The sequence below is a fragment of the Daphnia pulicaria genome, unplaced genomic scaffold, assembly GCF_021234035.1.
Source record: "Daphnia pulicaria isolate SC F1-1A unplaced genomic scaffold, SC_F0-13Bv2 h1tg000049l, whole genome shotgun sequence".
NCBI classification, from domain to species: Eukaryota; Metazoa; Arthropoda; class Branchiopoda; order Diplostraca; family Daphniidae; genus Daphnia; species Daphnia pulicaria.
The window spans coordinates 12,158-38,708 of NW_025804781.1; the positions used below are offsets into that span (position 1 = coordinate 12,158).

The 26,551-nt window shown below is 40.1% G+C and overlaps 31 non-coding genes across 31 annotated transcripts; all 31 read left to right on the forward strand.

Moving 5' to 3' along the window:
* Positions 1-252: 252 nt before the first annotated feature.
* Positions 253-474, forward strand: LOC124316850. Its single transcript, XR_006912035.1, has one exon. It is a non-coding gene; the product is annotated as a small nucleolar RNA U3 (small nucleolar RNA).
* Positions 475-984: 510 nt separating this feature from the next.
* Positions 985-1,175, forward strand: LOC124316842. Its single transcript, XR_006912027.1, has one exon. It is a non-coding gene; the product is annotated as a U2 spliceosomal RNA (small nuclear RNA).
* Positions 1,176-1,684: 509 nt separating this feature from the next.
* On the forward strand, positions 1,685-1,848 carry LOC124316833. The gene has a single exon (XR_006912019.1). It is a non-coding gene; the product is annotated as a U1 spliceosomal RNA (small nuclear RNA).
* A 686-nt stretch (positions 1,849-2,534) lies between these two features.
* Positions 2,535-2,676, forward strand: LOC124316859. Its single transcript, XR_006912043.1, has one exon. It is a non-coding gene; the product is annotated as a U4 spliceosomal RNA (small nuclear RNA).
* Positions 2,677-3,250: 574 nt separating this feature from the next.
* On the forward strand, positions 3,251-3,373 carry LOC124316865. Its single transcript, XR_006912049.1, has one exon. It is a non-coding gene; the product is annotated as a U5 spliceosomal RNA (small nuclear RNA).
* Positions 3,374-3,576: 203 nt separating this feature from the next.
* On the forward strand, positions 3,577-3,695 carry LOC124316846. Its single transcript, XR_006912031.1, has one exon. It is a non-coding gene; the product is annotated as a 5S ribosomal RNA (ribosomal RNA).
* A 2,209-nt stretch (positions 3,696-5,904) lies between these two features.
* On the forward strand, positions 5,905-6,023 carry LOC124316827. The gene has a single exon (XR_006912013.1). It is a non-coding gene; the product is annotated as a 5S ribosomal RNA (ribosomal RNA).
* A 754-nt stretch (positions 6,024-6,777) lies between these two features.
* On the forward strand, positions 6,778-6,999 carry LOC124316851. The gene has a single exon (XR_006912036.1). It is a non-coding gene; the product is annotated as a small nucleolar RNA U3 (small nucleolar RNA).
* Positions 7,000-7,509: 510 nt separating this feature from the next.
* Positions 7,510-7,700, forward strand: LOC124316843. Its single transcript, XR_006912028.1, has one exon. It is a non-coding gene; the product is annotated as a U2 spliceosomal RNA (small nuclear RNA).
* Positions 7,701-8,209: 509 nt separating this feature from the next.
* LOC124316835 lies at positions 8,210-8,373 on the forward strand. Its single transcript, XR_006912021.1, has one exon. It is a non-coding gene; the product is annotated as a U1 spliceosomal RNA (small nuclear RNA).
* Positions 8,374-9,059: 686 nt separating this feature from the next.
* Positions 9,060-9,201, forward strand: LOC124316860. The gene has a single exon (XR_006912044.1). It is a non-coding gene; the product is annotated as a U4 spliceosomal RNA (small nuclear RNA).
* A 574-nt stretch (positions 9,202-9,775) lies between these two features.
* On the forward strand, positions 9,776-9,898 carry LOC124316866. The gene has a single exon (XR_006912050.1). It is a non-coding gene; the product is annotated as a U5 spliceosomal RNA (small nuclear RNA).
* A 203-nt stretch (positions 9,899-10,101) lies between these two features.
* LOC124316858 lies at positions 10,102-10,220 on the forward strand. Its single transcript, XR_006912042.1, has one exon. It is a non-coding gene; the product is annotated as a 5S ribosomal RNA (ribosomal RNA).
* A 1,235-nt stretch (positions 10,221-11,455) lies between these two features.
* On the forward strand, positions 11,456-11,574 carry LOC124316828. Its single transcript, XR_006912014.1, has one exon. It is a non-coding gene; the product is annotated as a 5S ribosomal RNA (ribosomal RNA).
* A 754-nt stretch (positions 11,575-12,328) lies between these two features.
* On the forward strand, positions 12,329-12,550 carry LOC124316852. Its single transcript, XR_006912037.1, has one exon. It is a non-coding gene; the product is annotated as a small nucleolar RNA U3 (small nucleolar RNA).
* Positions 12,551-13,060: 510 nt separating this feature from the next.
* On the forward strand, positions 13,061-13,251 carry LOC124316847. The gene has a single exon (XR_006912032.1). It is a non-coding gene; the product is annotated as a U2 spliceosomal RNA (small nuclear RNA).
* Positions 13,252-13,760: 509 nt separating this feature from the next.
* LOC124316836 lies at positions 13,761-13,924 on the forward strand. Its single transcript, XR_006912022.1, has one exon. It is a non-coding gene; the product is annotated as a U1 spliceosomal RNA (small nuclear RNA).
* Positions 13,925-14,610: 686 nt separating this feature from the next.
* Positions 14,611-14,752, forward strand: LOC124316861. The gene has a single exon (XR_006912045.1). It is a non-coding gene; the product is annotated as a U4 spliceosomal RNA (small nuclear RNA).
* Positions 14,753-15,326: 574 nt separating this feature from the next.
* LOC124316867 lies at positions 15,327-15,449 on the forward strand. The gene has a single exon (XR_006912051.1). It is a non-coding gene; the product is annotated as a U5 spliceosomal RNA (small nuclear RNA).
* A 203-nt stretch (positions 15,450-15,652) lies between these two features.
* On the forward strand, positions 15,653-15,771 carry LOC124316870. The gene has a single exon (XR_006912053.1). It is a non-coding gene; the product is annotated as a 5S ribosomal RNA (ribosomal RNA).
* Positions 15,772-17,980: 2,209 nt separating this feature from the next.
* Positions 17,981-18,099, forward strand: LOC124316829. The gene has a single exon (XR_006912015.1). It is a non-coding gene; the product is annotated as a 5S ribosomal RNA (ribosomal RNA).
* A 754-nt stretch (positions 18,100-18,853) lies between these two features.
* LOC124316854 lies at positions 18,854-19,075 on the forward strand. The gene has a single exon (XR_006912038.1). It is a non-coding gene; the product is annotated as a small nucleolar RNA U3 (small nucleolar RNA).
* A 510-nt stretch (positions 19,076-19,585) lies between these two features.
* On the forward strand, positions 19,586-19,776 carry LOC124316844. The gene has a single exon (XR_006912029.1). It is a non-coding gene; the product is annotated as a U2 spliceosomal RNA (small nuclear RNA).
* Positions 19,777-20,284: 508 nt separating this feature from the next.
* LOC124316838 lies at positions 20,285-20,448 on the forward strand. Its single transcript, XR_006912023.1, has one exon. It is a non-coding gene; the product is annotated as a U1 spliceosomal RNA (small nuclear RNA).
* Positions 20,449-21,134: 686 nt separating this feature from the next.
* Positions 21,135-21,276, forward strand: LOC124316862. The gene has a single exon (XR_006912046.1). It is a non-coding gene; the product is annotated as a U4 spliceosomal RNA (small nuclear RNA).
* A 573-nt stretch (positions 21,277-21,849) lies between these two features.
* LOC124316868 lies at positions 21,850-21,972 on the forward strand. Its single transcript, XR_006912052.1, has one exon. It is a non-coding gene; the product is annotated as a U5 spliceosomal RNA (small nuclear RNA).
* Positions 21,973-22,175: 203 nt separating this feature from the next.
* On the forward strand, positions 22,176-22,294 carry LOC124316824. Its single transcript, XR_006912010.1, has one exon. It is a non-coding gene; the product is annotated as a 5S ribosomal RNA (ribosomal RNA).
* A 1,722-nt stretch (positions 22,295-24,016) lies between these two features.
* Positions 24,017-24,135, forward strand: LOC124316830. Its single transcript, XR_006912016.1, has one exon. It is a non-coding gene; the product is annotated as a 5S ribosomal RNA (ribosomal RNA).
* A 754-nt stretch (positions 24,136-24,889) lies between these two features.
* Positions 24,890-25,111, forward strand: LOC124316855. Its single transcript, XR_006912039.1, has one exon. It is a non-coding gene; the product is annotated as a small nucleolar RNA U3 (small nucleolar RNA).
* Positions 25,112-25,621: 510 nt separating this feature from the next.
* Positions 25,622-25,812, forward strand: LOC124316845. Its single transcript, XR_006912030.1, has one exon. It is a non-coding gene; the product is annotated as a U2 spliceosomal RNA (small nuclear RNA).
* Positions 25,813-26,321: 509 nt separating this feature from the next.
* LOC124316839 lies at positions 26,322-26,485 on the forward strand. The gene has a single exon (XR_006912024.1). It is a non-coding gene; the product is annotated as a U1 spliceosomal RNA (small nuclear RNA).
* The last annotated feature ends 66 nt before the right edge of the window (positions 26,486-26,551 follow it).

The following is a 26,551-nucleotide window of genomic DNA, read 5'->3' on the forward strand; positions in this document are numbered from 1 at the left end:
ATTTGATGAGCACGCGGATTCTTTATTGTGTCCAAAATTGGTCTCGTCACTTGTTCTATAACTATTAAAGAGCTTCTCGGTGTTTCAATAAATGAACAAAATGCAAGACCTGACAATGTATGTACTGTGTGCGTCAAGTATTGCAAATCTCAATTTAATATTCCGAAATATCGATCTATGCACTGTAATTTACGCCAAAGCTCATTGATCGTACAAACCTTATTTAGAGTTCTGCAAAATAACATTGCATTTAAGATCATACTTCACAGGATCATTTCTGTAGTATATCTTGACTTGTTTCCCACCAGAAACTTGTCTCCTTTCAACCCACGATGACGAGTTAAGACGCTGGTTTCTGAGCGTGAAACAGGCTGTGAGTGTAGCTGTCTCGACAGCATCAAACACAGTCATTGAGGACCGTTTCCGTTAAATCCATGTGAAATAGCGGAAGGAAACTAGCGTGTTCAGAGTGGTTGAGATGATAAAACAAATTTAAATTCTTGAAAATCTAAAGAGATACATCTTAATAATAATTCCAGGTATTCGTGTCCTTAAATCATCTGCTTGTATGGCAAAATAAATTGTGAAAGTGAGGTTGGTCAATTTGAGGATGTGTCATGACTTTATGATCGTATTGCATTCTTTTAGTTATTGTTATTTAATCATGATTAATTATCGTTCAGAGCTTTTGTCGTCAGGTGGCGTGGCAAAGCCATATTCTGAAAAAAAAGGACCTAGTGTGATAACGAGAGTAAAATTTGCAACGCCTTCAGCGTAAATTGTATCTCCCTTAATACAGTATGAGCATAATAAAACAAATGAAAATGAACTTTATAAGCATCAAGTGGTCGCGTCTGGAAAAATGAACAACTCAATATTTTATAGCATTTCTTGAATGTTTTGAGTGATATGAGTATTCTTCGTACACCACCGGAAATGTGTTGAACCTCAGTGGTTATTTTGGGCAGTAATCCTTGTAACATTATCGCTTCTCGGCCTTTTGGCTAAGATCAAAGTGTAGTATCTGTTCTTATCAGCTTAATATCTGATACGGGTTCAAATGGACCCCAGAATATTAAACTGATTTTTGGCATACGGTGGGAATACAGTGCTTGCACTGCTCCCGCCACGGGTTGACCCGGTATTGCAGTACCTCCGGGATCGGCTCACCCTCTATGAGGGAGAACATATTGAATAAAACAGAAATTGTCTTAGCACCGTATAATAAAAGACCATGTATAATTGCAAAACTGTCATGTAGACATGTTTGTAATTTTTTCTAATTGTATTTTTTTCGTAATATCAAGAAAAGCATAAAAAAATACGTACTTGATTGTGTTAACTAATTAGTACTGTTCATCTTTCGATGTGATGTTTTTTTTTTAAATATGAAGATGCGTGTATTTTCATATGAAAAGTCGATTTTCTTATTTTCTTATTTGCCAATTGGACGACCAAATGAAAAAAAACAAGCAATTTGTTTCTTGAAAAGTATTTGCAAAGATCAAGACCATGAAATAAATACTGAGCTTTATTTACTATATTTTGCTCGAGTTCGTAATTCAAGTCGATGAAAGAAAGTGGGTGGTATTCTCTAAACGTCAGTCAAATACTTGAACACTCTTTGTCAATATTGTTCTGCTGTATACAAAGTATTAAACAAAGTGAAAAAGCATCCACAATCATACTTACCTGGCTCAGAGGCAACCATGATCACCAAGGTGGTTCCTCCAGGGCGAGGCCTTTCCATTGCACTAAGGATGGGCTGACCCTTGCGATTAATCCAAATGTGATTAACTCGGGAGTACAATTTTTGGTAGTGGGGGACTGCGTTCGCGCCGTTCCCTGAACACACTATAAATGTAAGAAAAATTCTTGTCATCTGCCGGAAGTTGAACTAAATCTGGTCCCGTTAGTAAACGGTAGGGTTGACCGCTTGGGAATACGCGAAGCATCAGATTTTCTTTCTGGGAAGAAACAACAAAGTAATGAAATTCATGTTTAGCTACTTTAATATAAATCATCATGGCCAATGGATTGGCCGTGATCGTCTAGTGGTTAGGACCCTACGTTGTGGTACCTACTAGATATGAATCCGTAGTAACCCAGGTTCGAATCCTGGTCACGGCACTGAAAACTGATTTTTCACGTCAACACGCAGATTAACTATAAATTTTGTTTGGTTGGAAAGTAATGCTCGCTCACTTCAATAGTTCATAATGTGAAAAACAATTTGGAATGAAAACCTGAAATTCCCCCTCCCTTTTTTTGTGTGTGCAGGAAGTTGTTGAAATGTATGGAAGAAAAATACACATTTACAGAATTTCAAGTATTTGACCCGATATTAAGACAAAAATTATTTCATGTATGTAATGAACTGTCCCCTGTTGGTATTAGTCCAATGGGAGATGGAAATTAAAATTTGCCTAGGGTAATCTAAATGAATATTTCTGAACGAAATTGTTGGTCCAACACGTCCAAGCAGAACGAATTCAGCAAATGCTTAAGTAGACTTGCTTTTCTGATTATAATTTAGCTTTGCGCAGTGGCAATATCATAACCAATGAGGGTCTCCCGAGGTGTGATTATTGCTAGTTGAAAACTTTAACCAATACCCCGCCACGATGAAGTGAAATAATCTTTGTCGTCGGCAATTTTTGATAGCTCCATCAGGAGCATTTCAGCGTACAAGAAAAAAAAAATTACAGTCAGTTAGAAAAATTGGAGTGTTGCATAGTGTGTTTATAACATTAAACGGTGAAAGTGAAATCGTATAAGTGATTTTTGTTTCCATTTAGTTGGTATTGCACGTCAGACAAGGCTGATTAATTCGTTCGCTGAAGGCCATTAATATCAGTCAGTTGGAACATTGTGAACACGGGGAAAATATTTGAAAAGGTGATTCCAAATGACAAGGTGAAAAGATTCCACCATGTTTAAAGGGGAAGTTCAATAAATTGTTAACCGCTGTAGGGTGAATGTCGGGGTAAACATCTGATCCCACCACCTACGTGTTGGGCTTGTACCATAAAGATCGTTCATTTTTTTCAAAAATAACACTGCGCACAACTGTTTCGTTCAAAAACATGTTAACGAGCTTTATACATGATATTTACTTTAAAATAACTGTACCCATTGATAAAGAATTGCACAAGGATTTTGATATGTAAACGCATGTTTCGAAAAAAAACCTTACAAGCGCACTTCAAAATTTTGAAATGAATATAAATACAAGGCATACCACTGTTATTTACTCTGGTTTCTAATCAATACCCGGATAAATCTTTCGCCTTTTACTAAAGATTTCCGTGGTTAGGAGCATTGATGAGTCTATATGACTTATTTTTTTAACGCCCGGTCTTCTGATTGGGCACTTTGAATAAATGAAAAATTAAAAACGTCTGTATGCGGAAACAAAGATATTCTACTACTACATACTGACAACATTTGTAAAATGACAAACTGATAGTTTTTCGGTGGTTTTGGTAAGATTAGTGTGTATTTCAAAAAGATAAATCTCAAGCACAAGTAATAGATTAGAGGCGAATATGGTCGGGTAATTGCGTCTAGTTTAATGTCAACGGCCATACCACATAGAACTCACCCGGTCTCGTCAGCTCCCGGAAGTTAAGCTATGTCGGGTCCCGTTAGTACTTGGATGGGTGACCGCTTGGGAATACGGGATGCTGTTGGCATGGAATTATTTTATTTTTGTGAATCCAATTGAATTGAAGTGCTTCCCAAGATGGGTGATACTACATGGACTACAATGTATTATTTTGGCATTAGTTGAAAATGGAAGGAACGTATTTTTTACTGGATATTGCCTACTAGACGTCCTCCAACCTCTTTGTTGCTGAAAGATATTTGAAACGCCGTGCGCGAAGCGCACGGCACAGCCGAGAGGCTACTAGACGTCCTCCAACCTCTTTGTTGCTGAAAGATATTTGAAACGCCGTGCGCGAAGCGCACGGCACAGCCGAGAGGCTTGTACGTTGGTGGTTTCTTCGGGCAGCTCTATCTAATCTCTCTGGCTCTGAGATCCTTATGCAACGCAAGCTAAGTAAAGCGCGAAGCGCACGGCACAGCCGAGAGGCTTGTACGTTGGTGGTTTCTTCGGGCAGCTCTATCTAATCTCTCTGACTCTGAGATCCTTATGCAACGCAAGCTAAGTAAGGGAAGCAATCGTTAGCCTTATGACACTTGGATTGTTGGCTCATTGATCGGACATCCCCGGAACGAGAAAATTAAAAATGACAGTTAGCCAAAAATAGTGGCGTTTGGAAATATTATCAAATTTTATATTCGGTTGTCCATTGACAAATGTACTTATATGTCCTCGTTTGTTTGGCTAAGGTTGGTGTGTATTTCGAACAGAAAGTACAGCCGAGAGGCTACTAGACGTCCTCCAACCTCTTTGTTGCTGAAAGATATTTGAAACGCCGTGCGCGAAGCGCACGGCACAGCCGAGAGGCTTGTACGTTGGTGGTTTCTTCGGGCAGCTCTATCTAATCTCTCTGGCTCTGAGATCCTTATGCAACGCAAGCTAAGTAAAGCGCGAAGCGCACGGCACAGCCGAGAGGCTTGTACGTTGGTGGTTTCTTCGGGCAGCTCTATCTAATCTCTCTGACTATGAGATCCTTATGCAACGCAAGCTAAGTAAGGGAAGCAATCGTTAGCCTTATGACACTTGGATTGTTGGCTCATTGATCGGACATCCCCGGAACGAGAAAATTAAAAATGACAGTTAGCCAAAAATAGTGGCGTTTGGAAATATTATCAAATTTTATATTCGGTTGTCCATTGACAAATGTACTTATATGTCCTCGTTTGTTTGGCTAAGGTTGGTGTGTATTTCGAACAGAAAGTACAGCCGAGAGGCTACTAGACGTCCTCCAACCTCTTTGTTGCTGAAAGATATTTGAAACGCCGTGCGCGAAGCGCACGGCACAGCCGAGAGGCTTGTACGTTGGTGGTTTCTTCGGGCAGCTCTATCTAATCTCTCTGGCTCTGAGATCCTTATGCAACGCAAGCTAAGTAAAGCGCGAAGCGCACGGCACAGCCGAGAGGCTTGTACGTTGGTGGTTTCTTCGGGCAGCTCTATCTAATCTCTCTGACTCTGAGATCCTTATGCAACGCAAGCTAAGTAAGGGAAGCAATCGTTAGCCTTATGACACTTGGATTGTTGGCTCATTGATCGGACATCCCCGGAACGAGAAAATTAAAAATGACAGTTAGCCAAAAATAGTGGCGTTTGGAAATATTATCAAATTTTATATTCGGTTGTCCATTGACAAATGTACTTATATGTCCTCGTTTGTTTGGCTAAGGTTGGTGTGTATTTCGAACAGAAAGTACAGCCGAGAGGCTACTAGACGTCCTCCAACCTCTTTGTTGCTGAAAGATATTTGAAACGCCGTGCGCGAAGCGCACGGCACAGCCGAGAGGCTTGTACGTTGGTGGTTTCTTCGGGCAGCTCTATCTAATCTCTCTGGCTCTGAGATCCTTATGCAACGCAAGCTAAGTAAAGCGCGAAGCGCACGGCACAGCCGAGAGGCTTGTACGTTGGTGGTTTCTTCGGGCAGCTCTATCTAATCTCTCTGACTCTGAGATCCTTATGCAACGCAAGCTAAGTAAGGGAAGCAATCGTTAGCCTTATGACACTTGGATTGTTGGCTCATTGATCGGACATCCCCGGAACGAGAAAATTAAAAATGACAGTTAGCCAAAAATAGTGGCGTTTGGAAATATTATCAAATTTTATATTCGGTTGTCCATTGACAAATGTACTTATATGTCCTCGTTTGTTTGGCTAAGGTTGGTGTGTATTTCGAACAGAAAGTAAGCAAGCATTAGAACTAGATTTAGAGGCGAATATGGTCGGGTAATGGCGACTGAATTGATGTCAACGGCCACACCACATAGAACTCACCCGGTCTCGTCAGCTCCCGGAAGTTAAGCTATGTCGGGTCCCGTTAGTACTTGGATGGGTGACCGCTTGGGAATACGGGATGCTGTTGGCATGGTGTAATTTTATTTTTGCTCCCCAAGTTAGATGAGACATGGAATATAATGTATTCTTTAGGTATTAGTTGAAAAGGGTATTGCTGGGACTTTGATTAATGATACCATATATTGTAGAACGCATGTTTGTTTGATCTCGGTAGTTTTAACGACAAAAAAAAAGATAGAGGTTTGGCTATTTTGTTGAGGCTGTTGCATGACGCCCACTCACTGGCACGATCCCACTACTGCCGAACACGGGAACTTTTGGCTGCTAGGTTTCCCTCCTGACCCACTACGCTCCTCCTTAGCTAACCTGCACCTACTAGATTCCTCTAGCAGATCCATGCTGATGTCAAGCTTAGTGCGGGCACCTGATCAACATGCGGTATCACGAAACAGGGCTCCTAAACTCAAGCCATCCACTCTACCAAGCCTCCCCGAAGCAGGATTATAGGTGCACGCCAAACACCCAGCTGATAAATGGGCTCTCAATCGATAATACATTACTGTAATAAATTGATTTGATGAGCACGCGGATTCTTTATTGTGTCCAAAATTGGTCTCGTCACTTGTTCTATAACTATTAAAGAGCTTCTCGGTGTTTCAATAAATGAACAAAATGCAAGACCTGACAATGTATGTACTGTGTGCGTCAAGTATTGCAAATCTCAATTTAATATTCCGAAATATCGATCTATGCACTGTAATTTACGCCAAAGCTCATTGATCGTACAAACCTTATTTAGAGTTCTGCAAAATAACATTGCATTTAAGATCATACTTCACAGGATCATTTCTGTAGTATATCTTGACTTGTTTCCCACCAGAAACTTGTCTCCTTTCAACCCACGATGACGAGTTAAGACGCTGGTTTCTGAGCGTGAAACAGGCTGTGAGTGTAGCTGTCTCGACAGCATCAAACACAGTCATTGAGGACCGTTTCCGTTAAATCCATGTGAAATAGCGGAAGGAAACTAGCGTGTTCAGAGTGGTTGAGATGATAAAACAAATTTAAATTCTTGAAAATCTAAAGAGATAAATCTTAATAATAATTCCAGGTATTCGTGTCCTTAAATCATCTGCTTGTATGGCAAAATAAATTGTGAAAGTGAGGTTGGTCAATTTGAGGATGTGTCATGACTTTATGATCGTATTGCATTCTTTTAGTTATTGTTATTTAATCATGATTAATTATCGTTCAGAGCTTTTGTCGTCAGGTGGCGTGGCAAAGCCATATTCTGAAAAAAAAGGACCTAGTGTGATAACGAGAGTAAAATTTGCAACGCCTTCAGCGTAAATTGTATCTCCCTTAATACAGTATGAGCATAATAAAACAAATGAAAATGAACTTTATAAGCATCAAGTGGTCGCGTCTGGAAAAATGAACAACTCAATATTTTATAGCATTTCTTGAATGTTTTGAGTGATATGAGTATTCTTCGTACACCACCGGAAATGTGTTGAACCTCAGTGGTTATTTTGGGCAGTAATCCTTGTAACATTATCGCTTCTCGGCCTTTTGGCTAAGATCAAAGTGTAGTATCTGTTCTTATCAGCTTAATATCTGATACGGGTTCAAATGGACCCCAGAATATTAAACTGATTTTTGGCATACGGTGGGAATACAGTGCTTGCACTGCTCCCGCCACGGGTTGACCCGGTATTGCAGTACCTCCGGGATCGGCTCACCCTCTATGAGGGAGAACATATTGAATAAAACAGAAATTGTCTTAGCACCGTATAATAAAAGACCATGTATAATTGCAAAACTGTCATGTAGACATGTTTGTAATTTTTTCTAATTGTATTTTTTTCGTAATATCAAGAAAAGCATAAAAAAATACGTACTTGATTGTGTTAACTAATTAGTACTGTTCATCTTTCGATGTGATGTTTTTTTTTAAAATATGAAGATGCGTGTATTTTCATATGAAAAGTCGATTTTCTTATTTTCTTATTTGCCAATTGGACGACCAAATGAAAAAAAACAAGCAATTTGTTTCTTGAAAAGTATTTGCAAAGATCAAGACCATGAAATAAATACTGAGCTTTATTTACTATATTTTGCTCGAGTTCGTAATTCAAGTCGATGAAAGAAAGTGGGTGGTATTCTCTAAACGTCAGTCAAATACTTGAACACTCTTTGTCAATATTGTTCTGCTGTATACAAAGTATTAAACAAAGTGAAAAAGCATCCACAATCATACTTACCTGGCTCAGAGGCAACCATGATCACCAAGGTGGTTCCTCCAGGGCGAGGCCTTTCCATTGCACTAAGGATGGGCTGACCCTTGCGATTAATCCAAATGTGATTAACTCGGGAGTACAATTTTTGGTAGTGGGGGACTGCGTTCGCGCCGTTCCCTGAACACACTATAAATGTAAGAAAAATTCTTGTCATCTGCCGGAAGTTGAACTAAATCTGGTCCCGTTAGTAAACGGTAGGGTTGACCGCTTGGGAATACGCGAAGCATCAGATTTTCTTTCTGGGAAGAAACAACAAAGTAATGAAATTCATGTTTAGCTACTTTAATATAAATCATCATGGCCAATGGATTGGCCGTGATCGTCTAGTGGTTAGGACCCTACGTTGTGGTACCTACTAGATATGAATCCGTAGTAACCCAGGTTCGAATCCTGGTCACGGCACTGAAAACTGATTTTTCACGTCAACACGCAGATTAACTATAAATTTTGTTTGGTTGGAAAGTAATGCTCGCTCACTTCAATAGTTCATAATGTGAAAAACAATTTGGAATGAAAACCTGAAATTCCCCCTCCCTTTTTTTGTGTGTGCAGGAAGTTGTTGAAATGTATGGAAGAAAAATACACATTTACAGAATTTCAAGTATTTGACCCGATATTAAGACAAAAATTATTTCATGTATGTAATGAACTGTCCCCTGTTGGTATTAGTCCAATGGGAGATGGAAATTAAAATTTGCCTAGGGTAATCTAAATGAATATTTCTGAACGAAATTGTTGGTCCAACACGTCCAAGCAGAACGAATTCAGCAAATGCTTAAGTAGACTTGCTTTTCTGATTATAATTTAGCTTTGCGCAGTGGCAATATCATAACCAATGAGGGTCTCCCGAGGTGTGATTATTGCTAGTTGAAAACTTTAACCAATACCCCGCCACGATGAAGTGAAATAATCTTTGTCGTCGGCAATTTTTGATAGCTCCATCAGGAGCATTTCAGCGTACAAGAAAAAAAAAATTACAGTCAGTTAGAAAAATTGGAGTGTTGCATAGTGTGTTTATAACATTAAACGGTGAAAGTGAAATCGTATAAGTGATTTTTGTTTCCATTTAGTTGGTATTGCACGTCAGACAAGGCTGATTAATTCGTTCGCTGAAGGCCATTAATATCAGTCAGTTGGAACATTGTGAACACGGGGAAAATATTTGAAAAGGTGATTCCAAATGACAAGGTGAAAAGATTCCACCATGTTTAAAGGGGAAGTTCAATAAATTGTTAACCGCTGTAGGGTGAATGTCGGGGTAAACATCTGATCCCACCACCTACGTGTTGGGCTTGTACCATAAAGATCGTTCATTTTTTTCAAAAATAACACTGCGCACAACTGTTTCGTTCAAAAACATGTTAACGAGCTTTATACATGATATTTACTTTAAAATAACTGTACCCATTGATAAAGAATTGCACAAGGATTTTGATATGTAAACGCATGTTTCGAAAAAAAACCTTACAAGCGCACTTCAAAATTTTGAAATGAATATAAATACAAGGCATACCACTGTTATTTACTCTGGTTTCTAATCAATACCCGGATAAATCTTTCGCCTTTTACTAAAGATTTCCGTGGTTAGGAGCATTGATGAGTCTATATGACTTATTTTTTTAACGCCCGGTCTTCTGATTGGGCACTTTGAATAAATGAAAAATTAAAAACGTCTGTATGCGGAAACAAAGATATTCTACTACTACATACTGACAACATTTGTAAAATGACAAACTGATAGTTTTTCGGTGGTTTTGGTAAGATTAGTGTGTATTTCAAAAAGATAAATCTCAAGCACAAGTAATAGATTAGAGGCGAATATGGTCGGGTAATTGCGTCTAGTTTAATGTCAACGGCCATACCACATAGAACTCACCCGGTCTCGTCAGCTCCCGGAAGTTAAGCTATGTCGGGTCCCGTTAGTACTTGGATGGGTGACCGCTTGGGAATACGGGATGCTGTTGGCATGGAATTATTTTATTTTTGTGAATCCAATTGAATTGAAGTGCTTCCCAAGATGGGTGATACTACATGGACTACAATGTATTATTTTGGCATTAGTTGAAAATGGAAGGAACGTATTTTTTACTGGATATTGCCTACTAGACGTCCTCCAACCTCTTTGTTGCTGAAAGATATTTGAAACGCCGTGCGCGAAGCGCACGGCACAGCCGAGAGGCTACTAGACGTCCTCCAACCTCTTTGTTGCTGAAAGATATTTGAAACGCCGTGCGCGAAGCGCACGGCACAGCCGAGAGGCTTGTACGTTGGTGGTTTCTTCGGGCAGCTCTATCTAATCTCTCTGGCTCTGAGATCCTTATGCAACGCAAGCTAAGTAAAGCGCGAAGCGCACGGCACAGCCGAGAGGCTTGTACGTTGGTGGTTTCTTCGGGCAGCTCTATCTAATCTCTCTGACTCTGAGATCCTTATGCAACGCAAGCTAAGTAAGGGAAGCAATCGTTAGCCTTATGACACTTGGATTGTTGGCTCATTGATCGGACATCCCCGGAACGAGAAAATTAAAAATGACAGTTAGCCAAAAATAGTGGCGTTTGGAAATATTATCAAATTTTATATTCGGTTGTCCATTGACAAATGTACTTATATGTCCTCGTTTGTTTGGCTAAGGTTGGTGTGTATTTCGAACAGAAAGTACAGCCGAGAGGCTACTAGACGTCCTCCAACCTCTTTGTTGCTGAAAGATATTTGAAACGCCGTGCGCGAAGCGCACGGCACAGCCGAGAGGCTTGTACGTTGGTGGTTTCTTCGGGCAGCTCTATCTAATCTCTCTGGCTCTGAGATCCTTATGCAACGCAAGCTAAGTAAAGCGCGAAGCGCACGGCACAGCCGAGAGGCTTGTACGTTGGTGGTTTCTTCGGGCAGCTCTATCTAATCTCTCTGACTCTGAGATCCTTATGCAACGCAAGCTAAGTAAGGGAAGCAATCGTTAGCCTTATGACACTTGGATTGTTGGCTCATTGATCGGACATCCCCGGAACGAGAAAATTAAAAATGACAGTTAGCCAAAAATAGTGGCGTTTGGAAATATTATCAAATTTTATATTCGGTTGTCCATTGACAAATGTACTTATATGTCCTCGTTTGTTTGGCTAAGGTTGGTGTGTATTTCGAACAGAAAGTAAGCAAGCATTAGAACTAGATTTAGAGTCGAATATGGTCGGGTAATGGCGACTGAATTGATGTCAACGGCCACACCACATAGAACTCACCCGGTCTCGTCAGCTCCCGGAAGTTAAGCTATGTCGGGTCCCGTTAGTACTTGGATGGGTGACCGCTTGGGAATACGGGATGCTGTTGGCATGGTGTAATTTTATTTTTGCTCCCCAAGTTAGATGAGACATGGAATATAATGTATTCTTTAGGTATTAGTTGAAAAGGGTATTGCTGGGACTTTGATTAATGATACCATATATTGTAGAACGCATGTTTGTTTGATCTCGGTAGTTTTAACGACAAAAAAAAAGATAGAGGTTTGGCTATTTTGTTGAGGCTGTTGCATGACGCCCACTCACTGGCACGATCCCACTACTGCCGAACACGGGAACTTTTGGCTGCTAGGTTTCCCTCCTGACCCACTACGCTCCTCCTTAGCTAACCTGCACCTACTAGATTCCTCTAGCAGATCCATGCTGATGTCAAGCTTAGTGCGGGCACCTGATCAACATGCGGTATCACGAAACAGGGCTCCTAAACTCAAGCCATCCACTCTACCAAGCCTCCCCGAAGCAGGATTATAGGTGCACGCCAAACACCCAGCTGATAAATGGGCTCTCAATCGATAATACATTACTGTAATAAATTGATTTGATGAGCACGCGGATTCTTTATTGTGTCCAAAATTGGTCTCGTCACTTGTTCTATAACTATTAAAGAGCTTCTCGGTGTTTCAATAAATGAACAAAATGCAAGACCTGACAATGTATGTACTGTGTGCGTCAAGTATTGCAAATCTCAATTTAATATTCCGAAATATCGATCTATGCACTGTAATTTACGCCAAAGCTCATTGATCGTACAAACCTTATTTAGAGTTCTGCAAAATAACATTGCATTTAAGATCATACTTCACAGGATCATTTCTGTAGTATATCTTGACTTGTTTCCCACCAGAAACTTGTCTCCTTTCAACCCACGATGACGAGTTAAGACGCTGGTTTCTGAGCGTGAAACAGGCTGTGAGTGTAGCTGTCTCGACAGCATCAAACACAGTCATTGAGGACCGTTTCCGTTAAATCCATGTGAAATAGCGGAAGGAAACTAGCGTGTTCAGAGTGGTTGAGATGATAAAACAAATTTAAATTCTTGAAAATCTAAAGAGATACATCTTAATAATAATTCCAGGTATTCGTGTCCTTAAATCATCTGCTTGTATGGCAAAATAAATTGTGAAAGTGAGGTTGGTCAATTTGAGGATGTGTCATGACTTTATGATCGTATTGCATTCTTTTAGTTATTGTTATTTAATCATGATTAATTATCGTTCAGAGCTTTTGTCGTCAGGTGGCGTGGCAAAGCCATATTCTGAAAAAAAAGGACCTAGTGTGATAACGAGAGTAAAATTTGCAACGCCTTCAGCGTAAATTGTATCTCCCTTAATACAGTATGAGCATAATAAAACAAATGAAAATGAACTTTATAAGCATCAAGTGGTCGCGTCTGGAAAAATGAACAACTCAATATTTTATAGCATTTCTTGAATGTTTTGAGTGATATGAGTATTCTTCGTACACCACCGGAAATGTGTTGAACCTCAGTGGTTATTTTGGGCAGTAATCCTTGTAACATTATCACTTCTCGGCCTTTTGGCTAAGATCAAAGTGTAGTATCTGTTCTTATCAGCTTAATATCTGATACGGGTTCAAATGGACCCCAGAATATTAAACTGATTTTTGGCATACGGTGGGAATACAGTGCTTGCACTGCTCCCGCCACGGGTTGACCCGGTATTGCAGTACCTCCGGGATCGGCTCACCCTCTATGAGGGAGAACATATTGAATAAAACAGAAATTGTCTTAGCACCGTATAATAAAAGACCATGTATAATTGCAAAACTGTCATGTAGACATGTTTGTAATTTTTTCTAATTGTATTTTTTTCGTAATATCAAGAAAAGCATAAAAAAATACGTACTTGATTGTGTTAACTAATTAGTACTGTTCATCTTTCGATGTGATGTTTTTTTTTAAAATATGAAGATGCGTGTATTTTCATATGAAAAGTCGATTTTCTTATTTTCTTATTTGCCAATTGGACGACCAAATGAAAAAAAACAAGCAATTTGTTTCTTGAAAAGTATTTGCAAAGATCAAGACCATGAAATAAATACTGAGCTTTATTTACTATATTTTGCTCGAGTTCGTAATTCAAGTCGATGAAAGAAAGTGGGTGGTATTCTCTAAACGTCAGTCAAATACTTGAACACTCTTTGTCAATATTGTTCTGCTGTATACAAAGTATTAAACAAAGTGAAAAAGCATCCACAATCATACTTACCTGGCTCAGAGGCAACCATGATCACCAAGGTGGTTCCTCCAGGGCGAGGCCTTTCCATTGCACTAAGGATGGGCTGACCCTTGCGATTAATCCAAATGTGATTAACTCGGGAGTACAATTTTTGGTAGTGGGGGACTGCGTTCGCGCCGTTCCCTGAACACACTATAAATGTAAGAAAAATTCTTGTCATCTGCCAGAAGTTGAACTAAATCTGGTCCCGTTAGTAAACGGTAGGGTTGACCGCTTGGGAATACGCGAAGCATCAGATTTTCTTTCTGGGAAGAAACAACAAAGTAATGAAATTCATGTTTAGCTACTTTAATATAAATCATCATGGCCAATGGATTGGCCGTGATCGTCTAGTGGTTAGGACCCTACGTTGTGGTACCTACTAGATATGAATCCGTAGTAACCCAGGTTCGAATCCTGGTCACGGCACTGAAAACTGATTTTTCACGTCAACACGCAGATTAACTATAAATTTTGTTTGGTTGGAAAGTAATGCTCGCTCACTTCAATAGTTCATAATGTGAAAAACAATTTGGAATGAAAACCTGAAATTCCCCCTCCCTTTTTTTGTGTGTGCAGGAAGTTGTTGAAATGTATGGAAGAAAAATACACATTTACAGAATTTCAAGTATTTGACCCGATATTAAGACAAAAATTATTTCATGTATGTAATGAACTGTCCCCTGTTGGTATTAGTCCAATGGGAGATGGAAATTAAAATTTGCCTAGGGTAATCTAAATGAATATTTCTGAACGAAATTGTTGGTCCAACACGTCCAAGCAGAACGAATTCAGCAAATGCTTAAGTAGACTTGCTTTTCTGATTATAATTTAGCTTTGCGCAGTGGCAATATCATAACCAATGAGGGTCTCCCGAGGTGTGATTATTGCTAGTTGAAAACTTTAACCAATACCCCGCCACGATGAAGTGAAATAATCTTTGTCGTCGGCAATTTTTGATAGCTCCATCAGGAGCATTTCAGCGTACAAGAAAAAAAAAATTACAGTCAGTTAGAAAAATTGGAGTGTTGCATAGTGTGTTTATAACATTAAACGGTGAAAGTGAAATCGTATAAGTGATTTTTGTTTCCATTTAGTTGGTATTGCACGTCAGACAAGGCTGATTAATTCGTTCGCTGAAGGCCATTAATATCAGTCAGTTGGAACATTGTGAACACGGGGAAAATATTTGAAAAGGTGATTCCAAATGACAAGGTGAAAAGATTCCACCATGTTTAAAGGGGAAGTTCAATAAATTGTTAACCGCTGTAGGGTGAATGTCGGGGTAAACATCTGATCCCACCACCTACGTGTTGGGCTTGTACCATAAAGATCGTTCATTTTTTTCAAAAATAACACTGCGCACAACTGTTTCGTTCAAAAACATGTTAACGAGCTTTATACATGATATTTACTTTAAAATAACTGTACCCATTGATAAAGAATTGCACAAGGATTTTGATATGTAAACGCATGTTTCGAAAAAAAACCTTACAAGCGCACTTCAAAATTTTGAAATGAATATAAATACAAGGCATACCACTGTTATTTACTCTGGTTTCTAATCAATACCCGGATAAATCTTTCGCCTTTTACTAAAGATTTCCGTGGTTAGGAGCATTGATGAGTCTATATGACTTATTTTTTTAACGCCCGGTCTTCTGATTGGGCACTTTGAATAAATGAAAAATTAAAAACGTCTGTATGCGGAAACAAAGATATTCTACTACTACATACTGACAACATTTGTAAAATGACAAACTGATAGTTTTTCGGTGGTTTTGGTAAGATTAGTGTGTATTTCAAAAAGATAAATCTCAAGCACAAGTAATAGATTAGAGGCGAATATGGTCGGGTAATTGCGTCTAGTTTAATGTCAACGGCCATACCACATAGAACTCACCCGGTCTCGTCAGCTCCCGGAAGTTAAGCTATGTCGGGTCCCGTTAGTACTTGGATGGGTGACCGCTTGGGAATACGGGATGCTGTTGGCATGGAATTATTTTATTTTTGTGAATCCAATTGAATTGAAGTGCTTCCCAAGATGGGTGATACTACATGGACTACAATGTATTATTTTGGCATTAGTTGAAAATGGAAGGAACGTATTTTTTACTGGATATTGCCTACTAGACGTCCTCCAACCTCTTTGTTGCTGAAAGATATTTGAAACGCCGTGCGCGAAGCGCACGGCACAGCCGAGAGGCTACTAGACGTCCTCCAACCTCTTTGTTGCTGAAAGATATTTGAAACGCCGTGCGCGAAGCGCACGGCACAGCCGAGAGGCTTGTACGTTGGTGGTTTCTTCGGGCAGCTCTATCTAATCTCTCTGGCTCTGAGATCCTTATGCAACGCAAGCTAAGTAAAGCGCGAAGCGCACGGCACAGCCGAGAGGCTTGTACGTTGGTGGTTTCTTCGGGCAGCTCTATCTAATCTCTCTGACTCTGAGATCCTTATGCAACGCAAGCTAAGTAAGGGAAGCAATCGTTAGCCTTATGACACTTGGATTGTTGGCTCATTGATCGGACATCCCCGGAACGAGAAAATTAAAAATGACAGTTAGCCAAAAATAGTGGCGTTTGGAAATATTATCAAATTTTATATTCGGTTGTCCATTGACAAATGTACTTATATGTCCTCGTTTGTTTGGCTAAGGTTGGTGTGTATTTCGAACAGAAAGTACAGCCGAGAGGCTACTAGACGTCCTCCAACCTCTTTGTTGCTGAAAGATATTTGAAACGCCGTGCGCGAAGCGCACGGCACAGCCGAGAGGCTTGTACGTTGGTGGTTTCTTCGGGCAGCTCTATCTAATCTCTCTGGCTCTGAGATCCTTATGCAACGCAAGCTAAGTAAAGCGCGAAGCGCACGGCACAGCCGAGAGGCTTGTACGTTGGTGGTTTCTTCGGGCAGCTCTATCTAATCTCTCTGACTCTGAGATCCTTATGCAACGCAAGCTAAGTAAGGGAAGCAATCGTTAGCCTTATGACACTTGGATTGTTGGCTCATTGATCGGACATCCCCGGAACGAGAAAATTAAAAATGACAGTTAGCCAAAAATAGTGGCGTTTGGAAATATTATCAAATTTTATATTCGGTTGTCCATTGACAAATGTACTTATATGTCCTCGTTTGTTTGGCTAAGGTTGGTGTGTATTTCGAACAGAAAGTACAGCCGAGAGGCTACTAGACGTCCTCCAACCTCTTTGTTGCTGAAAGATATTTGAAACGCCGTGCGCGAAGCGCACGGCACAGCCGAGAGGCTTGTACGTTGGTGGTTTCTTCGGGCAGCTCTATCTAATCTCTCTGGCTCTGAGATCCTTATGCAACGCAAGCTAAGTAAAGCGCGAAGCGCACGGCACAGCCGAGAGGCTTGTACGTTGGTGGTTTCTTCGGGCAGCTCTATCTAATCTCTCTGACTCTGAGATCCTTATGCAACGCAAGCTAAGTAAGGGAAGCAATCGTTAGCCTTATGACACTTGGATTGTTGGCTCATTGATCGGACATCCCCGGAACGAGAAAATTAAAAATGACAGTTAGCCAAAAATAGTGGCGTTTGGAAATATTATCAAATTTTATATTCGGTTGTCCATTGACAAATGTACTTATATGTCCTCGTTTGTTTGGCTAAGGTTGGTGTGTATTTCGAACAGAAAGTACAGCCGAGAGGCTACTAGACGTCCTCCAACCTCTTTGTTGCTGAAAGATATTTGAAACGCCGTGCGCGAAGCGCACGGCACAGCCGAGAGGCTTGTACGTTGGTGGTTTCTTCGGGCAGCTCTATCTAATCTCTCTGGCTCTGAGATCCTTATGCAACGCAAGCTAAGTAAAGCGCGAAGCGCACGGCACAGCCGAGAGGCTTGTACGTTGGTGGTTTCTTCGGGCAGCTCTATCTAATCTCTCTGACTCTGAGATCCTTATGCAACGCAAGCTAAGTAAGGGAAGCAATCGTTAGCCTTATGACACTTGGATTGTTGGCTCATTGATCGGACATCCCCGGAACGAGAAAATTAAAAATGACAGTTAGCCAAAAATAGTGGCGTTTGGAAATATTATCAAATTTTATATTCGGTTGTCCATTGACAAATGTACTTATATGTCCTCGTTTGTTTGGCTAAGGTTGGTGTGTATTTCGAACAGAAAGTAAGCAAGCATTAGAACTAGATTTAGAGGCGAATATGGTCGGGTAATGGCGACTGAATTGATGTCAACGGCCACACCACATAGAACTCACCCGGTCTCGTCAGCTCCCGGAAGTTAAGCTATGTCGGGTCCCGTTAGTACTTGGATGGGTGACCGCTTGGGAATACGGGATGCTGTTGGCATGGTGTAATTTTATTTTTGCTCCCCAAGTTAGATGAGACATGGAATATAATGTATTCTTTAGGTATTAGTTGAAAAGGGTATTGCTGGGACTTTGATTAATGATACCATATATTGTAGAACGCATGTTTGTTTGATCTCGGTAGTTTTAACGACAAAAAAAAAGATAGAGGTTTGGCTATTTTGTTGAGGCTGTTGCATGACGCCCACTCACTGGCACGATCCCACTACTGCCGAACACGGGAACTTTTGGCTGCTAGGTTTCCCTCCTGACCCACTACGCTCCTCCTTAGCTAACCTGCACCTACTAGATTCCTCTAGCAGATCCATGCTGATGTCAAGCTTAGTGCGGGCACCTGATCAACATGCGGTATCACGAAACAGGGCTCCTAAACTCAAGCCATCCACTCTACCAAGCCTCCCCGAAGCAGGATTATAGGTGCACGCCAAACACCCAGCTGATAAATGGGCTCTCAATCGATAATACATTACTGTAATAAATTGATTTGATGAGCACGCGGATTCTTTATTGTGTCCAAAATTGGTCTCGTCACTTGTTCTATAACTATTAAAGAGCTTCTCGGTGTTTCAATAAATGAACAAAATGCAAGACCTGACAATGTATGTACTGTGTGCGTCAAGTATTGCAAATCTCAATTTAATATTCCGAAATATCGATCTATGCACTGTAATTTACGCCAAAGCTCATTGATCGTACAAACCTTATTTAGAGTTCTGCAAAATAACATTGCATTTAAGATCATACTTCACAGGATCATTTCTGTAGTATATCTTGACTTGTTTCCCACCAGAAACTTGTCTCCTTTCAACCCACGATGACGAGTTAAGACGCTGGTTTCTGAGCGTGAAACAGGCTGTGAGTGTAGCTGTCTCGACAGCATCAAACACAGTCATTGAGGACCGTTTCCGTTAAATCCATGTGAAATAGCGGAAGGAAACTAGCGTGTTCAGAGTGGTTGAGATGATAAAACAAATTTAAATTCTTGAAAATCTAAAGAGATACATCTTAATAATAATTCCAGGTATTCGTGTCCTTAAATCATCTGCTTGTATGGCAAAATAAATTGTGAAAGTGAGGTTGGTCAATTTGAGGATGTGTCATGACTTTATGATCGTATTGCATTCTTTTAGTTATTGTTATTTAATCATGATTAATTATCGTTCAGAGCTTTTGTCGTCAGGTGGCGTGGCAAAGCCATATTCTGAAAAAAAAGGACCTAGTGTGATAACGAGAGTAAAATTTGCAACGCCTTCAGCGTAAATTGTATCTCCCTTAATACAGTATGAGCATAATAAAACAAATGAAAATGAACTTTATAAGCATCAAGTGGTCGCGTCTGGAAAAATGAACAACTCAATATTTTATAGCATTTCTTGAATGTTTTGAGTGATATGAGTATTCTTCGTACACCACCGGAAATGTGTTGAACCTCAGTGGTTATTTTGGGCAGTAATCCTTGTAACATTATCGCTTCTCGGCCTTTTGGCTAAGATCAAAGTGTAGTATCTGTTCTTATCAGCTTAATATCTGATACGGGTTCAAATGGACCCCAGAATATTAAACTGATTTTTGGCATACGGTGGGAATACAGTGCTTGCACTGCTCCCGCCACGGGTTGACCCGGTATTGCAGTACCTCCGGGATCGGCTCACCCTCTATGAGGGAGAACATATTGAATAAAACAGAAATTGTCTTAGCACCGTATAATAAAAGACCATGTATAATTGCAAAACTGTCATGTAGACATGTTTGTAATTTTTTCTAATTGTATTTTTTTCGTAATATCAAGAAAAGCATAAAAAAATACGTACTTGATTGTGTTAACTAATTAGTACTGTTCATCTTTCGATGTGATGTTTTTTTTAAAATATGAAGATGCGTGTATTTTCATATGAAAAGTCGATTTTCTTATTTTCTTATTTGCCAATTGGACGACCAAATGAAAAAAAACAAGCAATTTGTTTCTTGAAAAGTATTTGCAAAGATCAAGACCATGAAATAAATACTGAGCTTTATTTACTATATTTTGCTCGAGTTCGTAATTCAAGTCGATGAAAGAAAGTGGGTGGTATTCTCTAAACGTCAGTCAAATACTTGAACACTCTTTGTCAATATTGTTCTGCTGTATACAAAGTATTAAACAAAGTGAAAAAGCATCCACAATCATACTTACCTGGCTCAGAGGCAACCATGATCACCAAGGTGGTTCCTCCAGGGCGAGGCCTTTCCATTGCACTAAGGATGGGCTGACCCTTGCGATTAATCCAAATGTGATTAACTCGGGAGTACAATTTTTGGTAGTGGGGGACTGCGTTCGCGCCGTTCCCTGAACACACTATAAATGTAAGAAAAATTCTTGTCATCTGCCGGAAGTTGAACTAAATCTGGTCCCGTTAGTAAACGGTAGGGTTGACCGCTTGGGAATACGCGAAGCATCAGATTTTCTTTCTGGGAAGAAACAACAAAGTAATGAAATTCATGTTTAGCTACTTTAATATAAATCATCATGGCCAATGGATTGGCCGTGATCGTCTAGTGGTTAGGACCCTACGTTGTGGTACCTACTAGATATGAATCCGTAGTAACCCAGGTTCGAATCCTGGTCACGGCACTGAAAACTGATTTTTCACGTCAACACGCAGATTAACTATAAATTTTGTTTGGTTGGAAAGTAATGCTCGCTCACTTCAATAGTTCATAATGTGAAAAACAATTTGGAATGAAAACCTGAAATTCCCCCTCCCTTTTTTTGTGTGTGCAGGAAGTTGTTGAAATGTATGGAAGAAAAATACACATTTACAGAATTTCAAGTATTTGACCCGATATTAAGACAAAAATTATTTCATGTATGTAATGAACTGTCCCCTGTTGGTATTAGTCCAATGGGAGATGGAAATTAAAATTTGCCTAGGGTAATCTAAATGAATATTTCTGAACGAAATTGTTGGTCCAACACGTCCAAGCAGAACGAATTCAGCAAATGCTTAAGTAGACTTGCTTTTCTGATTATAATTTAGCTTTGCGCAGTGGCAATATCATAACCAATGAGGGTCTCCCGAGGTGTGATTATTGCTAGTTGAAAACTTTAACCAATACCCCGCCACGATGAAGTGAAATAATCTTTGTCGTCGGCAATTTTTGATAGCTCCATCAGGAGCATTTCAGCGTACAAGAAAAAAAAATTACAGTCAGTTAGAAAAATTGGAGTGTTGCATAGTGTGTTTATAACATTAAACGGTGAAAGTGAAATCGTATAAGTGATTTTTGTTTCCATTTAGTTGGTATTGCACGTCAGACAAGGCTGATTAATTCGTTCGCTGAAGGCCATTAATATCAGTCAGTTGGAACATTGTGAACACGGGGAAAATATTTGAAAAGGTGATTCCAAATGACAAGGTGAAAAGATTCCACCATGTTTAAAGGGGAAGTTCAATAAATTGTTAACCGCTGTAGGGTGAATGTCGGGGTAAACATCTGATCCCACCACCTACGTGTTGGGCTTGTACCATAAAGATCGTTCATTTTTTTCAAAAATAACACTGCGCACAACTGTTTCGTTCAAAAACATGTTAACGAGCTTTATACATGATATTTACTTTAAAATAACTGTACCCATTGATAAAGAATTGCACAAGGATTTTGATATGTAAACGCATGTTTCGAAAAAAAACCTTACAAGCGCACTTCAAAATTTTGAAATGAATATAAATACAAGGCATACCACTGTTATTTACTCTGGTTTCTAATCAATACCCGGATAAATCTTTCGCCTTTTACTAAAGATTTCCGTGGTTAGGAGCATTGATGAGTCTATATGACTTATTTTTTTAACGCCCGGTCTTCTGATTGGGCACTTTGAATAAATGAAAAATTAAAAACGTCTGTATGCGGAAACAAAGATATTCTACTACTACATACTGACAACATTTGTAAAATGACAAACTGATAGTTTTTCGGTGGTTTTGGTAAGATTAGTGTGTATTTCAAAAAGATAAATCTCAAGCACAAGTAATAGATTAGAGGCGAATATGGTCGGGTAATTGCGTCTAGTTTAATGTCAACGGCCATACCACATAGAACTCACCCGGTCTCGTCAGCTCCCGGAAGTTAAGCTATGTCGGGTCCCGTTAGTACTTGGATGGGTGACCGCTTGGGAATACGGGATGCTGTTGGCATGGAATTATTTTATTTTTGTGAATCCAATTGAATTGAAGTGCTTCCCAAGATGGGTGATACTACATGGACTACAATGTATTATTTTGGCATTAGTTGAAAATGGAAGGAACGTATTTTTTACTGGATATTGCCTACTAGACGTCCTCCAACCTCTTTGTTGCTGAAAGATATTTGAAACGCCGTGCGCGAAGCGCACGGCACAGCCGAGAGGCTACTAGACGTCCTCCAACCTCTTTGTTGCTGAAAGATATTTGAAACGCCGTGCGCGAAGCGCACGGCACAGCCGAGAGGCTTGTACGTTGGTGGTTTCTTCGGGCAGCTCTATCTAATCTCTCTGGCTCTGAGATCCTTATGCAACGCAAGCTAAGTAAAGCGCGAAGCGCACGGCACAGCCGAGAGGCTTGTACGTTGGTGGTTTCTTCGGGCAGCTCTATCTAATCTCTCTGACTCTGAGATCCTTATGCAACGCAAGCTAAGTAAGGGAAGCAATCGTTAGCCTTATGACACTTGGATTGTTGGCTCATTGATCGGACATCCCCGGAACGAGAAAATTAAAAATGACAGTTAGCCAAAAATAGTGGCGTTTGGAAATATTATCAAATTTTATATTCGGTTGTCCATTGACAAATGTACTTATATGTCCTCGTTTGTTTGGCTAAGGTTGGTGTGTATTTCGAACAGAAAGTACAGCCGAGAGGCTACTAGACGTCCTCCAACCTCTTTGTTGCTGAAAGATATTTGAAACGCCGTGCGCGAAGCGCACGGCACAGCCGAGAGGCTTGTACGTTGGTGGTTTCTTCGGGCAGCTCTATCTAATCTCTCTGGCTCTGAGATCCTTATGCAACGCAAGCTAAGTAAAGCGCGAAGCGCACGGCACAGCCGAGAGGCTTGTACGTTGGTGGTTTCTTCGGGCAGCTCTATCTAATCTCTCTGACTCTGAGATCCTTATGCAACGCAAGCTAAGTAAGGGAAGCAATCGTTAGCCTTATGACACTTGGATTGTTGGCTCATTGATCGGACATCCCCGGAACGAGAAAATTAAAAATGACAGTTAGCCAAAAATAGTGGCGTTTGGAAATATTATCAAATTTTATATTCGGTTGTCCATTGACAAATGTACTTATATGTCCTCGTTTGTTTGGCTAAGGTTGGTGTGTATTTCGAACAGAAAGTACAGCCGAGAGGCTACTAGACGTCCTCCAACCTCTTTGTTGCTGAAAGATATTTGAAACGCCGTGCGCGAAGCGCACGGCACAGCCGAGAGGCTTGTACGTTGGTGGTTTCTTCGGGCAGCTCTATCTAATCTCTCTGGCTCTGAGATCCTTATGCAACGCAAGCTAAGTAAAGCGCGAAGCGCACGGCACAGCCGAGAGGCTTGTACGTTGGTGGTTTCTTCGGGCAGCTCTATCTAATCTCTCTGACTCTGAGATCCTTATGCAACGCAAGCTAAGTAAGGGAAGCAATCGTTAGCCTTATGACACTTGGATTGTTGGCTCATTGATCGGACATCCCCGGAACGAGAAAATTAAAAATGACAGTTAGCCAAAAATAGTGGCGTTTGGAAATATTATCAAATTTTATATTCGGTTGTCCATTGACAAATGTACTTATATGTCCTCGTTTGTTTGGCTAAGGTTGGTGTGTATTTCGAACAGAAAGTAAGCAAGCATTAGAACTAGATTTAGAGGCGAATATGGTCGGGTAATGGCGACTGAATTGATGTCAACGGCCACACCACATAGAACTCACCCGGTCTCGTCAGCTCCCGGAAGTTAAGCTATGTCGGGTCCCGTTAGTACTTGGATGGGTGACCGCTTGGGAATACGGGATGCTGTTGGCATGGTGTAATTTTATTTTTGCTCCCCAAGTTAGATGAGACATGGAATATAATGTATTCTTTAGGTATTAGTTGAAAAGGGTATTGCTGGGACTTTGATTAATGATACCATATATTGTAGAACGCATGTTTGTTTGATCTCGGTAGTTTTAACGACAAAAAAAAAGATAGAGGTTTGGCTATTTTGTTGAGGCTGTTGCATGACGCCCACTCACTGGCACGATCCCACTACTGCCGAACACGGGAACTTTTGGCTGCTAGGTTTCCCTCCTGACCCACTACGCTCCTCCTTAGCTAACCTGCACCTACTAGATTCCTCTAGCAGATCCATGCTGATGTCAAGCTTAGTGCGGGCACCTGATCAACATGCGGTATCACGAAACAGGGCTCCTAAACTCAAGCCATCCACTCTACCAAGCCTCCCCGAAGCAGGATTATAGGTGCACGCCAAACACCCAGCTGATAAATGGGCTCTCAATCGATAATACATTACTGTAATAAATTGATTTGATGAGCACGCGGATTCTTTATTGTGTCCAAAATTGGTCTCGTCACTTGTTCTATAACTATTAAAGAGCTTCTCGGTGTTTCAATAAATGAACAAAATGCAAGACCTGACAATGTATGTACTGTGTGCGTCAAGTATTGCAAATCTCAATTTAATATTCCGAAATATCGATCTATGCACTGTAATTTACGCCAAAGCTCATTGATCGTACAAACCTTATTTAGAGTTCTGCAAAATAACATTGCATTTAAGATCATACTTCACAGGATCATTTCTGTAGTATATCTTGACTTGTTTCCCACCAGAAACTTGTCTCCTTTCAACCCACGATGACGAGTTAAGACGCTGGTTTCTGAGCGTGAAACAGGCTGTGAGTGTAGCTGTCTCGACAGCATCAAACACAGTCATTGAGGACCGTTTCCGTTAAATCCATGTGAAATAGCGGAAGGAAACTAGCGTGTTCAGAGTGGTTGAGATGATAAAACAAATTTAAATTCTTGAAAATCTAAAGAGATAAATCTTAATAATAATTCCAGGTATTCGTGTCCTTAAATCATCTGCTTGTATGGCAAAATAAATTGTGAAAGTGAGGTTGGTCAATTTGAGGATGTGTCATGACTTTATGATCGTATTGCATTCTTTTAGTTATTGTTATTTAATCATGATTAATTATCGTTCAGAGCTTTTGTCGTCAGGTGGCGTGGCAAAGCCATATTCTGAAAAAAAAGGACCTAGTGTGATAACGAGAGTAAAATTTGCAACGCCTTCAGCGTAAATTGTATCTCCCTTAATACAGTATGAGCATAATAAAACAAATGAAAATGAACTTTATAAGCATCAAGTGGTCGCGTCTGGAAAAATGAACAACTCAATATTTTATAGCATTTCTTGAATGTTTTGAGTGATATGAGTATTCTTCGTACACCACCGGAAATGTGTTGAACCTCAGTGGTTATTTTGGGCAGTAATCCTTGTAACATTATCGCTTCTCGGCCTTTTGGCTAAGATCAAAGTGTAGTATCTGTTCTTATCAGCTTAATATCTGATACGGGTTCAAATGGACCCCAGAATATTAAACTGATTTTTGGCATACGGTGGGAATACAGTGCTTGCACTGCTCCCGCCACGGGTTGACCCGGTATTGCAGTACCTCCGGGATCGGCTCACCCTCTATGAGGGAGAACATATTGAATAAAACAGAAATTGTCTTAGCACCGTATAATAAAAGACCATGTATAATTGCAAAACTGTCATGTAGACATGTTTGTAATTTTTTCTAATTGTATTTTTTTCGTAATATCAAGAAAAGCATAAAAAAATACGTACTTGATTGTGTTAACTAATTAGTACTGTTCATCTTTCGATGTGATGTTTTTTTTTTAAATATGAAGATGCGTGTATTTTCATATGAAAAGTCGATTTTCTTATTTTCTTATTTGCCAATTGGACGACCAAATGAAAAAAAACAAGCAATTTGTTTCTTGAAAAGTATTTGCAAAGATCAAGACCATGAAATAAATACTGAGCTTTATTTACTATATTTTGCTCGAGTTCGTAATTCAAGTCGATGAAAGAAAGTGGGTGGTATTCTCTAAACGTCAGTCAAATACTTGAACACTCTTTGTCAATATTGTTCTGCTGTATACAAAGTATTAAACAAAGTGAAAAAGCATCCACAATCATACTTACCTGGCTCAGAGGCAACCATGATCACCAAGGTGGTTCCTCCAGGGCGAGGCCTTTCCATTGCACTAAGGATGGGCTGACCCTTGCGATTAATCCAAATGTGATTAACTCGGGAGTACAATTTTTGGTAGTGGGGGACTGCGTTCGCGCCGTTCCCTGAACACACTATAAATGTAAGAAAAATTCTTGTCATCTGCCGGAAGTTGAACTAAATCTGGTCCCGTT